Source organism: Arvicanthis niloticus, chromosome 28 (genome assembly GCF_011762505.2).
Source record: "Arvicanthis niloticus isolate mArvNil1 chromosome 28, mArvNil1.pat.X, whole genome shotgun sequence".
Taxonomy (NCBI): Eukaryota; Metazoa; Chordata; class Mammalia; order Rodentia; family Muridae; genus Arvicanthis; species Arvicanthis niloticus.
Genome location: NC_133436.1, coordinates 17,104,054 through 17,117,975, shown reverse-complemented (window position 1 = coordinate 17,117,975; position 13,922 = coordinate 17,104,054). Strand labels below are relative to the sequence as shown.

At 44.2% G+C, this 13,922-nt stretch overlaps 1 long non-coding RNA gene across 3 annotated transcripts; it reads left to right on the top strand.

The window, feature by feature from the left end:
• Positions 1–2: 2 nt before the first annotated feature.
• LOC143440141 (uncharacterized) lies at positions 3–11,050 on the top strand. Of its 3 annotated transcripts, none has more exons than XR_013108008.1 (3): positions 6–293; positions 519–626; positions 1,218–11,050. It is a non-coding gene; the product is annotated as an uncharacterized LOC143440141 (long non-coding RNA). The 3 variants fall into 3 exon arrangements; XR_013108007.1 differs by having other exon boundaries at positions 972–11,050; XR_013108009.1 differs by lacking the exon at positions 519–626 and having other exon boundaries at positions 3–293; positions 8,513–11,050.
• The last annotated feature ends 2,872 nt before the right edge of the window (positions 11,051–13,922 follow it).

The following is a 13,922-nucleotide window of genomic DNA, read 5'->3' as shown; positions in this document are numbered from 1 at the left end:
GCGCAACTTGCGGCAGCCTGGTGGGCGGGTCATTTGACTCGGCGGCTGATTTCCGGTGCCTGTTGTCTTACTGCTATGGAGGCTGTTACAAGACTCTCCTTCGCCCTTGGTGACCCGAATAAAGCCTCTCAAGAGGGCCGTTCCATAGGAATAGCGTAGCCAGCCGAGAGCTGCAAGACCTCCAAGCCCGCGGCGCATTCTCCCCTCGCCTTTTTAAGAGGTTGCTCTGCGGTTTCCATAGTCTCTCCATCAAAAAACCGCCAGGCCGGAGGCATCGGTTGCTGCCTGAAAAGGTGACTAACAAGCTTTGGTTTGGGGGTTTTCTTGCTGTTGATTTTTGAACATGCTAGTGTGCACCTCAGGACTGTACATGGTTTAACGGCATAGAGTTTTTGTGCAACAAATTAGAATACAAAGGCTTCAGTCTTCTATCGGAGGGGTGTGTGTGTGTATATACATACTACCGGTTTTTTGTATGCTGATACGATGTTTCCATGTTTTATTACACTCTTTTCTAGTCAAGCATCTTACTTTTATGTCGTTTTAATGTGTATTTGTGAAAATCAGAGATACGATATGACATCATAGGCATATCCAGGAAGATGGGGAGAAAGGACTTTTTAAAGGTAAACTTTTTATTTTTATTTTTAAAGGTATTAGGAACAATCCCATGGCTCAAAGTGTTCACCAAGCATGTATATTCTTTATATTCCAAGGAAATTAGGAAACAGAAGATGGTAAAGAAAAATGAATTTATTTACAGCCTGGTGCCATTTAGAAGGGTCTAGTCCAAAACCCTGCACCTGTGACCATCTTCTAGCTTAGAAAATCATAGGATAAGGGCTAGAACACATGTAGATTTAACTGCAGGAGTTAATAAGTCACTGAACTAATTTGTTCCTTTACCAATGAAGCCATTGTGAATAAATTTCTCTGCCTTTTACTATTATTTATCTCTTTCATTGGCATAGTTTGGATGGATAACTAAGCCTGTCTGGTTTGAATTGGAAGAAAACAAGATTATCCTCAAAGAAATTCGAATGGCAGTACAACATTGCCTTGCATATGTTTCAAACTCTGGTACCAGAGTTTAGATCTGGTTTTGCTAAAATAAATAAACAAACAAACAAATAACAAAATAAAAATTTCAACTCCATAAGGTATTTAAAAAAAAAAAAATGAAAGCCTGTGTTCATGTTCTTTACTTTGGTTGACAGTACTTGTCGAGGCCTGAGCAAAATGTTGAGAACCTCTCCACTCCATGCTTGGCAGCCACTGTATCCCGGCCCAAGTTGCCACTCCAGTCCGCGGGTTGGAGTTCAGCAAGAGAGAGAGTGAGGACGGACTCCAAGAATAGAGACCAGACAGAGTGTGTTTCAATCCCATTTATTCTTCAGTCTCTCTTCTTCTCTCCAAGTCCCAAGTCTTGAGTTCCTAGTTCCTAGTTCCTAGTGCCTCCAAGTTCCAAGTTACTTCTTCCAAGTTCTCTCCCAAGTGCCTGCTTCTCTGTCTCCTCTGTCTGATGTGTCTGATTCTCTGTTCTCCAAATTGTTCTGTCTAGAGCCAAGTGTCTTCTACCTAATGTCAAGTAATCTGTTTTCCTCCAAATTGTACTGTTTCTCTGTCTTCTCTCTGCTATGTCTGATTCTCTGCTGTCTGCCTCTGCCTTTTATATGTCTCACTTCTAGGCCATGCCTTTTGGTCACACCTATAATCATGCCCTTAGGTCTTGTCTCTAAATCTGATCTCTAGGTCACTTCTAAGTCACGCTCTTAAGTTACACACCTTTAATCTCACACACCCAAGGTATCTAAACCAAGATTATTGGAGTGTGCTCAGCTGTTTTAGGCTATTGTAATCCAAGTCTTATGTCAGGGTATATGGCTCAAGATGGCTGCAAAGCTGATAGCCTCTTTCTGCTAAAAGTCGGCCCCCAACAGGTCCCCCTTTTAAAATTTTTTTCAAAAGGGAAGACTGGGAAAATTTACGGAAACCGTGCCTGTCCTAGGTTGGAACAAAGGACCCCAGCCTCCCTTTCCCATCCTTGGATACTCAACAGCCATTGGTTGAGCTCCTGTCTTAGGATGGTGAGGCCTCCCTTCTTTTAGGGGCAAGGGTCTCGGTATGCTCTCTTACCCGTCACTATCCGGCTTAGCGAGTAAGTTAGGGTATATACCTCATTAGTCTTGATTACCAACCATTGCCTGCCTAAATGTTTCTCCTAGCTGTCTCTTTACAATTCTCATGATACTCTGATTTCCAAATAAGATAGTCTCCACCGCTAAGAACTGCTCTCACTAACGTATTCCAATCACTAGAAGTCAGCCACTCCTCTGCCATAGACTCTAAAATTGCAAGAGTAAAGGGAGCAGTGGCACCATATTGAGATACTGCATTTTTTAATTCTTTAATAATTTGAAAATTAAATCCTGTGTGATGTCTCCAAGCAATCCCTTGATTGTCTCTGGTCTCTGATACAGGGAAAGCCTCAGAGTTTCCTTTCTCCGATGATCTGTGGCTAATCTTAAGCTAGACGACAGAGACTGTCTTTGGACTCCTGGTTGAGGAACACAAGGAGCCAGGGGCTTTTCGCAGTTTACCTCTTGAGACATCTTTCCTGTCTTTAATTTTTGTAGCTGATTAATTAAGTCCTGATACTCTTTTTCTAACTCTATTTGTTGTTTAAGAACAGATATTTTTTCCTGTAACTCCCTTATGGGATCTATAACCACTATCTCCATTGAGGTAGCATTTGGAGGTGGAGGTGCATAGGGAGGGGGTCTTCCGGAAGAGGGCCATTCAGGGTTATAATGTTCAGCTGCCTCTTCCTCTAGGTCAGCACAATCTGACAAATCGTCATCAACCTTTGGTTGTATTTTGGATTCTAACTTACGCTTCTTTTTATTTTGAACAAAAAAGACAGCATTCAAGAACAAAAGCAGAAAATTAACACATGTGAGCAGCAAACAACAAAACCAAAACAGAGAGTTGAATTCAGGCTGACTAATTTCTTGTCCCATTTTCATTACCTTTCTCGAAGCAAACCAAAACAGTTGGATTCAGGTTGACTAATTTCTTGTCCCATTTTCCTTACCTTTCTTGAAGCGGCACATTCGTGATCACCTTCTAATTTTTCAGTCAACCCTTCTTCCAGTAATGTCCCTCACTGGATCTCTCGTTCTCGCTGCCTCTCGTTGAGCGCCAAAAAATGTTGAGAACCGCACTAGCCCACGTTTGGGTGCCGAAAATGTTGAGGCCCGAGCTGCCCCACTTTGGGCGGCCTAAAATGTTGCGGCCCTCTCCACTCCATGCTTGGCGGCCACTGTATCCAGGCCCAAACTACCACTCCGGTCCGTGGGTTGGGGTTCAGCAAGAGAGAGAGTGAGGACGGACTCAAAGAATGGAGACCAGACAGAGTGTGTTTCAATCCCGTTTATTCTTCAGTCTCTCTTCCTAGTCCAAGTCCCAAGTCTTGAGTTCCTAGTTCCTAGTTGTACTCCTCCTAGTTCCTAGTTGTACTTAATCTCTGTTACTCCAAATTGTTCTCTACGTTGTACTCTCTAAAGTGTCTGATTCTCTGATCTCTCTTCTGTCTGCCTCTCGCCTTTATATGTCTCACTTCTAAGCCATGCCTTTTGGTTACACCTTTAATCATGCCCTTAGGTCTTATCTCTAAATCTGATCTCTAAGTCATACTCTTGAGTCACACACCTTTAATCTCACACACCTTTAATCTCACACACCCAAGGAAAGTCCTGGGTATCTAAAGCAAGATGTTATCAGAGTGTGCTCAGCTGTTGTAGGCTATTGTAATCCAATTCTCATGTCAGGGTATATGGCTCAAGATGGCTGCAAAGCTGATAGCCGCTTTCTGCTAAAAGTCGGCTCCCAACAAGTACTGATATGTTAATGTCCTTAACATTTCTTAAGACCATAATGGACTCTTGGAACAGCAGAGATTCTCAGGAGAGATACCCCTCAATAAGGGCAAATCTAATAGCCAAGCCACGCCAGTAGGACAGGAGTGATAATCTTGTGAGAATAAGATTGAGTTTCTCAGGCTGAGATGGTGGTTCAGTGGCTAAAAACACTTATCATCCCAAGGCTTACAGCCTGTTTGGACCTCGGGAACCCATAAGTTAGGACAGAACCAACTCAAATGCTACCCTCTGACCTCCACATGCACACCATATCCATGCACCCTCACACACATTTTTTAGAGATTTTTGGAGGGAGTGCAGAGATGCATTTGTGAGTAGTAGCACTGGCTGCTCTTCCAAAAGACCCAGTTCAATGCCTAGCATGCCCATAGCTGTTAACAATAATCTGTAACTCAAGTCTAAAGAGATCACACATCCTCTTCTAGCCTCTAAGGGTACTGCATGCTCATAGTGCACAGACATACATGTAGGTGAAATACCCATACACATAAAATAAAAATAATTTTTTACAAGTTTCTCAAAGATGACTTACTAAGGACTTTGTCAAGGAGTAGTTGGAGATGTACCTCTGTTGATACAATGCTTGCCTAGCATGGATACAGCTCAGGATAATGTTTCTAGCACCTTATAAACTAGGAATAATAATAGTACATGTCTGTAATCCCAGCACTCAAGTTGTGGAAGCAGGAGAATCAGTTAAAGATCATAACCACTGTAGCAAATAAAAGCAAACCTAGGATGCATGAGGTCCGGCCTCAAAGCAAACATTTGAGTCAGATCTGCATATCCTTCAGTGAACTGAAAACCTGGTAGGACCTAAAGTATACATAGGAACTTATATACAGACTCTTAGCAACATACAAGACAGTGGGAACAACTACACAGAGGCAGAGCCAACATTTGCAACCAGTGGTCCTGAAGGAATTGGCAGAGGCATGACAAGTCCTGGCAGTCCATCTGTGAAACACTGCCCACTAACTAGGACAGCACTGGTAATCTGATCATCCTAAGGAATATTCCCATTGCAGAGGACTGCCCAAGCTACAAACAGGATCTAGGACTTAGGAATAGAATGCAAGAGAATCCAGAAGCAATTCAACAATCAAGTGGGGCTGGTTTTGTGTCCTATTTCAATCTAGCTCTCTCCCCCTCCACACCTACACTGTCAGTGCCATTTTAGGATGCCAGTTTTCCCCGCTCTTCCTTGCCCTATATACCTGCCCTCATCCCTGTTCTCGTTCATTCCAGATTTCCTTTTACTTTATCCTCTCCCTGTGAAAATATTCTGGCCTGGTTTGCAGGGCCTATGTTCATCTGTCTCCAGAGAGTCAGTGTTATTTGTGTTAACTGATAGCCTAGCTTTACCTCTTTCTTGAATGTATTCCCTTCTCTTCCCATACTCTTTGCCCTGTAGTCCTCTACTATCTATGTTCTCTTCCTCTTCATTATCTCCATCATCTAATCTTACTGTAGTTTTCTTTTTATTTTGGACCACACTATTAAGTAACTAATATATTAAGTGACTAATATATTAATTGTCTCTGCTTAGATGGAAGGGTATCCTGGGACTTGGAAGCTCAGAAACCGTAACAGCTCTGAGGGAAAAAGATCCCAATAGAAGGGCATCCAGAGACTCAGGAGCTCAGGAACCATACAGCCCTAAGATGAAGCCTCCTCAGCATTGCAGCTCCCAGGGGAGGGATTCCCCCTGCTGAGCTGAGAAGCCTCAGCCCCACTCCTTCACTTCTCTTTGCTTCTTGGCTTCTTCTGATGAGAGAGTCACTCCAGGCAGTAAATCTCATGAAAGAGACTTATTGGAGGGTCCAGGGTGTAGAGGGACAAATCCAGGGATGGCTACCTTCTGCTCCCAGGAGCAGACATCAAAGAATTGGACAAAAGGAAGGGCTTATATAGAATTTCTTAGGGGCAGAACTTGTCAGGGCACAGATTTCCAGATTGAGGATGAGTGGGATTTCAAGTCCTGAGCTTGGGGAGCTCAGGAATTGTTGTGTACTTCTGTTCAGAGATTAGTGGGTTTCCTGTTCAGGGACTGATAGGGTTTATTCACTTTCCCTGCCTGTGGCCCATGCGTTAGGGTGTGAAGTCCTTCCTAGCCACAAGCAGCTTTGGCTTAGGCTCCATCTCTGTGGAGCTGCTCTAGGAGGCTGGAGAGAAGGTGCTGCCTTCTGTGGACAGCTTCTGTGGGACAGCTCATGCTGTGGTATATTTGAGCAAGGTGGGAGGCTGAGACAGGAAAGAAGGTATCACCACTGTGGACAGCTCCTCATGAAAGCAGCAAGCTGAGGTATTGCTATTTTGACAGATGTTGACATTTTGACAGCAGCTGTTTTTGACAGCTTCTTTGGGGACATCTTTGGGTGGCAGTAGGCTGGGGTGAGAAGGAAGGACCAACTGCAGCTTTGGTGGATTTTGCAAGACTTAGGACTACACTGTCTCTTCATTGGAAAAGATGTATGTTGCCTATTCACACCAACTCAAGTGGCAGTTAACTCCTTTTGCAAACTTTGTATACTTTGTAAACTTTATAAATCCCCAAGTCAGGAAAGGGGCTGGCCCCAGGCCTAAGGATCTTTAGAGGCCAATCTCATCACCCCTGCAGGCTTCCTTAACAGCCCTGGCCTTAGTGTTTTCTGCCAGCTTTAACATTGATTCCCAGTCCCAAGGTGGGAAAGTAGCCAAGCCCTGCCCTACAAGGGAAAAACTCCCGTCAATCCCTAAACTTCTCCAAGCTCAAAACTTGAAATCCCACTAATCCTTACACTGGAAAGCTCCACCGCCTAAAAAATCCTAAGAAAGCCCTGCCTTCTGCTCAGTTTACTGTTTATTACCCAAGCAGCAGCAGCCACCCTCCTGGGTTTTTCCCTCCCAGTAAATCTCTGTGAGGTTTGTTGTGCAGTGTGACTTTGTGGTATTCCTTGGCTCCTGATTGCCAGGATACCTTTCTGGGTACTTCTGTAGAGGAAGACTTTCCTTTCAGAGCTGCGAAAGGCAGAACCTCTAGCAGACTGAGTGGAGCCAACTAACTAGGTCAGCTGGCCCATGAACCCTGGGTTCCAGGAACTTGGCTGACCACAGAATAGATGGTTACATGTGACTAAGTTCTAGAGAAAAACATGTATAGGATGTTTCCCCTGTGACCATAGTGACTGTTTCAAGAACCTTGTTATACAAACTGAACAAGGAACTGTGCTTTCCCTGTGATCCCCCCCCCCCAATGTTCCCCCTGGCTGTTGTTTTTTCCTTTAAATACCCTGCTGTCCTCCTGCTCTGGGTCGAACTCCTCTGCCCTTGCGTAATTTAAGAGTCTCAGCCCCAGCTCGCTGGTCCTGACAATAAACCTCTTGCTGCTTACATCAAGATTGGTATCTTGTGAGTTCTTGGGTGGCCGGGACATCTCAAGACTTGAATGAGGGTCTCCCTCTTTGGGGGTCTTTCATTTGGAGGCTCATCTGGGATTTGTGACCACCCTTATCTCCAAGAACCCATTTGGAGGTAGGAGTCTCTGTTATTTTTGTCTTGATTTGCTTGTCCATCCATCTGTCTGAGTGGTCTTCACAAGAGGAAACGAAGGGAGCGATCAGCAGACGTGCTGGTGGATCACTGACTGTAGCCCCGGGAGACGTCCCAGAAGGATAGGGACCCCAGGGACGCCTGGGTGATTCCCATCTGGAGGCCGGGAGGAGTCGGTGGTCCTCTTGGAGGAGAGGACATGAGAGGTCACAAGAGACCTCTCAGCTCTCTGTTTCTCTGAAGTGTTGGCTTTCGAGATTGAGGAGGATTTTTGTCTCTGTGAGTCCTGTGTCGGTGTTTTGTATTACTCGTGACAACGGGATGGACTGTGATGACTCCCTTAAGTTTGACACTGGATCATTGGACTGAAGTAAGAACAAGAACACATAATTTGTCAGTTGACATCAGGAAAGGACCATGGCAAACTTTCTGTGCCTCTGAGTGGCCAACATTTGATGTAGGATGGCCACCAGAAGGTACTTTTGACCTAAACATAATTTTTGCAGTAAAAGCAATTGTCTTTCAGGAAGGACCAGGGTCTCATCCCGATTAACAGCCTTATATCACCGTGTGGCAAGACCTGGTCCAAGATCCCCCCCCCCCCCCCCCATGGGTTAAGCCTTGGGTGTGGGGAAGGAAGCCAGGCTCCCGAGCCCTGGCCCTTCGAGAATCAGAACACAAACCGAAACCAAAAACATTGCCTGAGAGAAAGACCTCAGCCCCTCCCCAGATCTATCTCGAGATTGAGGGACCCCTGAATGGCTGAACCCTCCACCGCCTCCCTATCCACAGCCCCCTCAGCCTGAAAACAATGGGCCACCCGCTCCGGGGCCACAGGGAGTCGAAGGAGGAGGGCCAGCCGAAGGAGAAGGGCTCACCATAGGGAAACGGAGCCGGAGAGGACAGAGTCCGGAAAGACCGGACTTTGGACCCCCGGTGTCCCCACCAGCTCTCTAGCGGCTACAGTACTGGCCATTTTCCTCTGTTGATCTATATAACTGGAAAACTAACCACCCTTCTTTTTCTAATAACCCCGCTAGCTTGACGGGCTTGGTGGAATCTCTAATCTTCCAGTTCCAGGTGGGAGACACTGTCCTTCTTCGATGCCACCGAGCAGGGAACCAGGAGCCCCATTGGAAGAGACCATACCTGGTGCTTCTGACCACCCCCACCGCGGTGAAGGTAGAAGGAATCCCTACTTGGATCCACGCCTCCCACGTGAAGTGGGCTCCCGAACCTTCTAAAGATGAGTGGGAGTTGGAAAAGACTGTGGACCCTCTTAAGCTACGCCTGCATCGCAGGCACTGCTCTGAGTAAGAACACCAATCCCCATGCCCCTCAACAACTCACCTGGCAAATTGTGGACTCAACTACTGGTGCCGTTATAAACAGTACCCAACAGGTTGCCCCTCCAGGGACATGGTGGCCTGCCCTATACTTCTGTCTCCGTCAGATCAACCTTGCGGCTAGGAGTTTTCCCCCCAACCTCGTACGCAGCTATGGGTTTTACAGTTGTCCTGAGTCTGATAAGGATACATACTGTGGAGGACCCCAAGTTTTCTTCTGTGGAAGATGGAGCTGTGTTACCTCAAATGATGGAGATTGGCGGTGGGCTACATCATCCACTGGGGATAGGCTGACGTTTTCCTTTGCCAACTCAGGACCAGGCCCACATGCGGTAATGGAACTATATAAAGACAAGCCGTGCTCCCCAACCGATTTAGACTATATAAAGATGCAATTTACTGAAAAGGGAAAAGCGACAGACTTTTCTAGATGGCACAATGGTATGACCTGGGGCATAGTCTTTTATAAATATGGAGGTGGGATGGGATCTCACCTTCTTGTTCGCCTGAAAATAGAGAGCCCTCCAGCTCAATCTTTAGGCCAACAAAGTGTTGTCTGAACAAGGTCCCCCAGCCCCCGTTCCACCTCCTAAAGAGACCTATGTCTCCTCAGGGGCTCTTACACCTAGGCCCTCTCTCCGGGGTCTTCAATAATACCACTAGTCATGATGCTTGTGGCTGGGGGACTAGACATAGACTGACACTCACTGAGGTCTCAGGCAGAGGGACCTGCCTGGGAAATCTACCAACTGCCTACAAACATTTATGTAATGAAACTCTTAAGAGCCCCAAGACCTCTGATAATAGGTACTTCTTTCCTGGTCTAGATATGTGATGGGCTTGTAGCTCAGGACTGATGCCTTGTGTCTCAACATCAGCCTTTTATGACACTAAAGATTATTGTGTACTTGTACAGTTAGTCCCTAGAATCTTTTATCATTCTGCCAGCACCTTCGAAGATGAATTGGATGTGCGTCCCACCGGACAGTTTCGGAGAGAACCCATCTCTTTGACTCTGTCAGTGATCCTAGACTTCAGGGTGGTGGCCAGTGTCGAGACAGGAACAGCCGCTCTAGTACAAGCCCCCCCTCCCCCCCCCCCCCCCCGGTATTTCCATGCATTAAGATCAGCTATAGATGAAGATTTAAGAGCTCTAGAGCAGGGGCTGGAGAGATGGCTCAGTGGCTAAGAGCACTGACTGCTCTTCCAAAGGTCCTGAGTTCAATTCCCAGCAACCACATGGTGGCTCACAACCATCTATAATGGGATCTGATGCCCTCTTCTGGTGTGTCTGAAGACAGCTATAGTGTACTCACCTACATAAAATAAATAAAATCTTAAAAAAAAAAAAAAAATAAAAGAAAGAAAAGAGCTCTAGAGCAATCTATAGCCAAGTTTGAGGAATCATTAACCTCCCTTTCAGAAGGGAGTCTTACAAAATAGAAGAGGATTAGATCTGCTGTTTTTAAAAGATGGTGGTTTGTGTGCTGCTCTTAGAGAAGAATGTTCCTTTTATGTAGACCATTCAGGAGTGATCAGAGACTCCATGAATAAACTTAGAGAAAGACTAGATAAAAGACAAAAAGATAAGAGAAGCACAACAGGGATGGTTCGAGAGTTGGTTTATCAGGTCTCCGTGGATGACCACTTTGATATCTTCCCTTATGGGACCGCTCTTGATTTTGCTTTTGCCTTTGCCTATAGGACCCTGTGTGCTAAATAAGCTAGTCTCCTTTGTTAAAGAATGAGTAAGTGCTGTTCATATTTTGATGCTTCACCAGCAATATAGAGCTTTGTGGGTCAGGAAAATGCAGATTATGATGATACTGAAATTTAGTTCTATAATTAGAACTATGCACCAGAAGTGGGGAATGAAAGTGAATGGAGCCAACTAACTAGGTCAGCTGGCCCATGAACCCTGGGTTCCAGGAACTTGGCTGACCACAGAATAGACAGTTACATGTGACTAAGTTCTAGAGAAAAACATGTACAGGGTGTTTCTCCTGTGACCATAGTGACCGTTTCATGAGCCCTGTTATACAAACTGAACAAGGAACTGTGCTTTCCCCATGGTTCCCCCTCCAATGTTCCCCCTGGTTTGTTGTTTTTTTCCTTTAAATAAATACCCTGCTCTCCTCCTGCTCTGGGTCAAACTCCTCTGCCCCTGCGTGGGTTAAGAGTCTCAGCCCCAGCTCGCTGGTCCTGACAATAAACTCTTGCTGCTTACATCAAGATCAGTCTCTTGTGAGTTCTTGGGTGGCCATGACATCTTGAGACTTGAGTGAGGGTCTCCCTCTTCAGGGGTCTTTCAGCTGCAACACTTACAATGTACACACTTGTTTTCCACCCAGAGGGCTGCAAGTGGATGTTGTTAACAGCATGGTGATCTGTGCTGTTTATAGGGCCACACCATACTATTATGTTTATCCCAGACTCTCCCTCCCTCTTTACCTTTCTCAGGCTATAGGACCCTCCTTAGAAGAGATGCCACAAGTTATTTGTAGCCTAATGCCCTCTAAACATCTGAAAGACTGAGACCAAGCCAGATCCTAGGCACTCAAGCTATAGAACCCATCTTCATGGTAGAGGTCACATGTACTTATGTAAAAGAATTTCAGTGAAATCACACTGTAAGCTTTATTTTACACACTGAATTGAGATAACCATTACCAGAAATGATGTTTTTCTCAAGTTGTAACATACTTAAATATATCTAAAACAAACTGCCTGGTATCAGATTATAGAAGTATGAACCAACACCAGCTAACTAAGTGGTGTTGAACCAGGTTTCCTTCTTGATGAATACAGACTGTTTCTCTGCCAACCTTGACATTTGCCAGAGCCCCATGAGTCTCTATGCAAAAGCACAAGTAAAATGAAAAAGACAGTAAGGTTTCTCTCAAAAATACCAGTCCCAGAGTGTTGACACTCAGTGGGAATCGTTTAGAAGAAATTTCAAAGAATTCAGAGAGTGATGATATGTTCAAAGACATGAATGTGGGCATGCATAAACTGAATTAATTCCAAGAGAATATACAGCCAAGCTAGGGGAGGGACTCAATGTGTGAAAGTGGAAATGTTAATAAAGAGAAAGGCTAAAGATAATTATAGCAAAAAAGTGTCCCAAATGTAAGGTAAGAAACATACCTGCAACAAATAGGATCAGAATAGAAATTTGCATCATATTATGGTTAAAACACTTAATATAAAAAACAAAGGAAGTGTATCAAGAGCTCCAGGAGAGAAAACACCAAGACACATATAAAAGCAAACTTGTTAGAATAATAGCTTAGTTTTCAACAGAAACATTAAAAGTCCCAAAGGTGCAGAATGTATTTCAAGTTCTGAGAGACTATGGCTGCCAACCCAGACTACTATACCCCAGAAAACTATAATTGATAGACAGAAACATTCCATGATTTAAAAAAGGCTAATAGAATTTATGAGCATGAAGCCAACTAGCTCTACAGAGGATACTAGGAGAGGAACTCTTGAGACTGGGGAATGATACATACATAAAGAGGATACAGGAGAGAAAAGTAAAAGATGCTACAACAGTAGATAGACAAATGAGGATCAAGGAAACAAACACTTCATAAAGACAACAAAGTGGCAGGGATTAACACACCCCTTTCCTGAATATCCATGGCCTCAGTACCCAATCAAAAAGAGGAAGGCTTGCAGATGTGTGTTTAAAAAACAAAAGCCAGGTGGTAGTGGTCTACACCTTTAATCCCAGCACATCTTTTATTTGCTGCCTCCACCAAAACCTACACATCCAGCAAAGACAGAATTTGTCTTAGAGCAAAAGGATGGGGGAAAGGTATTCAAAGCAAATGGAATTAGGAGAAAGTAGATTTTGCTACTCTAATATCTGACAAAATAAACTTTAAAACTAATCAGAAGATACAAAGGAAATCACTTTGTATTGATTACAGGAACACTTGTTTTAGATGGTACAGTTCTAAACAAATCCACTGAACACGTGAACCCAACTTTATAAAGCAAACACTGCTAGATGGAGCCATAGACGTAGCCCTACTCTCTCACCAATAAACGGTTATATGTATGAAAAACCTAGAAACACTGGAGTTAAATGACATCATAGATCAAATGGGTTGAACAGATTAGAACATCCATCCACACACTACAGAATACACTTCTTAGGAGCCTGTGGAACTATCTCTAAAATAGATCATATATTAGGAAAAAAGTCAAGTCTCAACAAGTCCAGAAAAATTGAGATAACCTTTTGTATCCTATTTGGCTATAATGGAATAAAAGCTAGAAAGCAATAGAAACCACACAACAGAAAATAGGAAGGAACAGAAAATTCACAAAGTATATATTAAAACTATTGAATATGAATGCTAAACAAAATAAAGGAGAAAAATTTTAAATTCCTAGTGTTGAGTGAAAACAAGGATAGAATGTACCAAAACCTATGGGATACAACAAAAGCAAACTTAAGAGAGACATCGGTATCACCCCTCCATGGCTCAGGAACACTGGAGAAGTGGGGTGCAGAAGGGATGAAGGGCTGAGGGAGCAGTGTGGAATGCTGTCTTCCAGGCATGGCGTGGCTGTAGCATTGCTGAGCTCACAGCCGCTGTGGTTATTTGCACATGTTTGAGCCCATGAACACTGTCATACAAGGGAAGGGTCCACAGGGCTCTCCCTAGGGATTTATATGTAGTTAATGATTGATGGGAGAAAGAGGTTTCCTTCAGTGGAAAAGAGCCCATGTCATTTTACAAACTCACCCATGTCCAGTTAACAACCCTAATAAAACTCATCTGAAAGAGAGATGAAAGTGGAAGAGTTGCTGCTAGTTGGGAAGAGGAAGGCCATTGGTGGGAAGGGAGGGAGAGGGTAATGGGGGGTGGATAAGATTGAAATAAATTGTACACGTATGAAAGGTTGATAGTGAAACTTGTGCATACTTAGTACACGCTAGTGAAAACACTTTTAAAAAACACTGATGTAGCTGTGATGAAAGTTGTAGGTTATTTTGTATGTAGTGTATTTATGTTTCTTTTTGTATATAAGTCTCCTAGAATGCAAGGCTTAGAAAAATGCACGACAAAGCGGGTGTCCTGCAAGC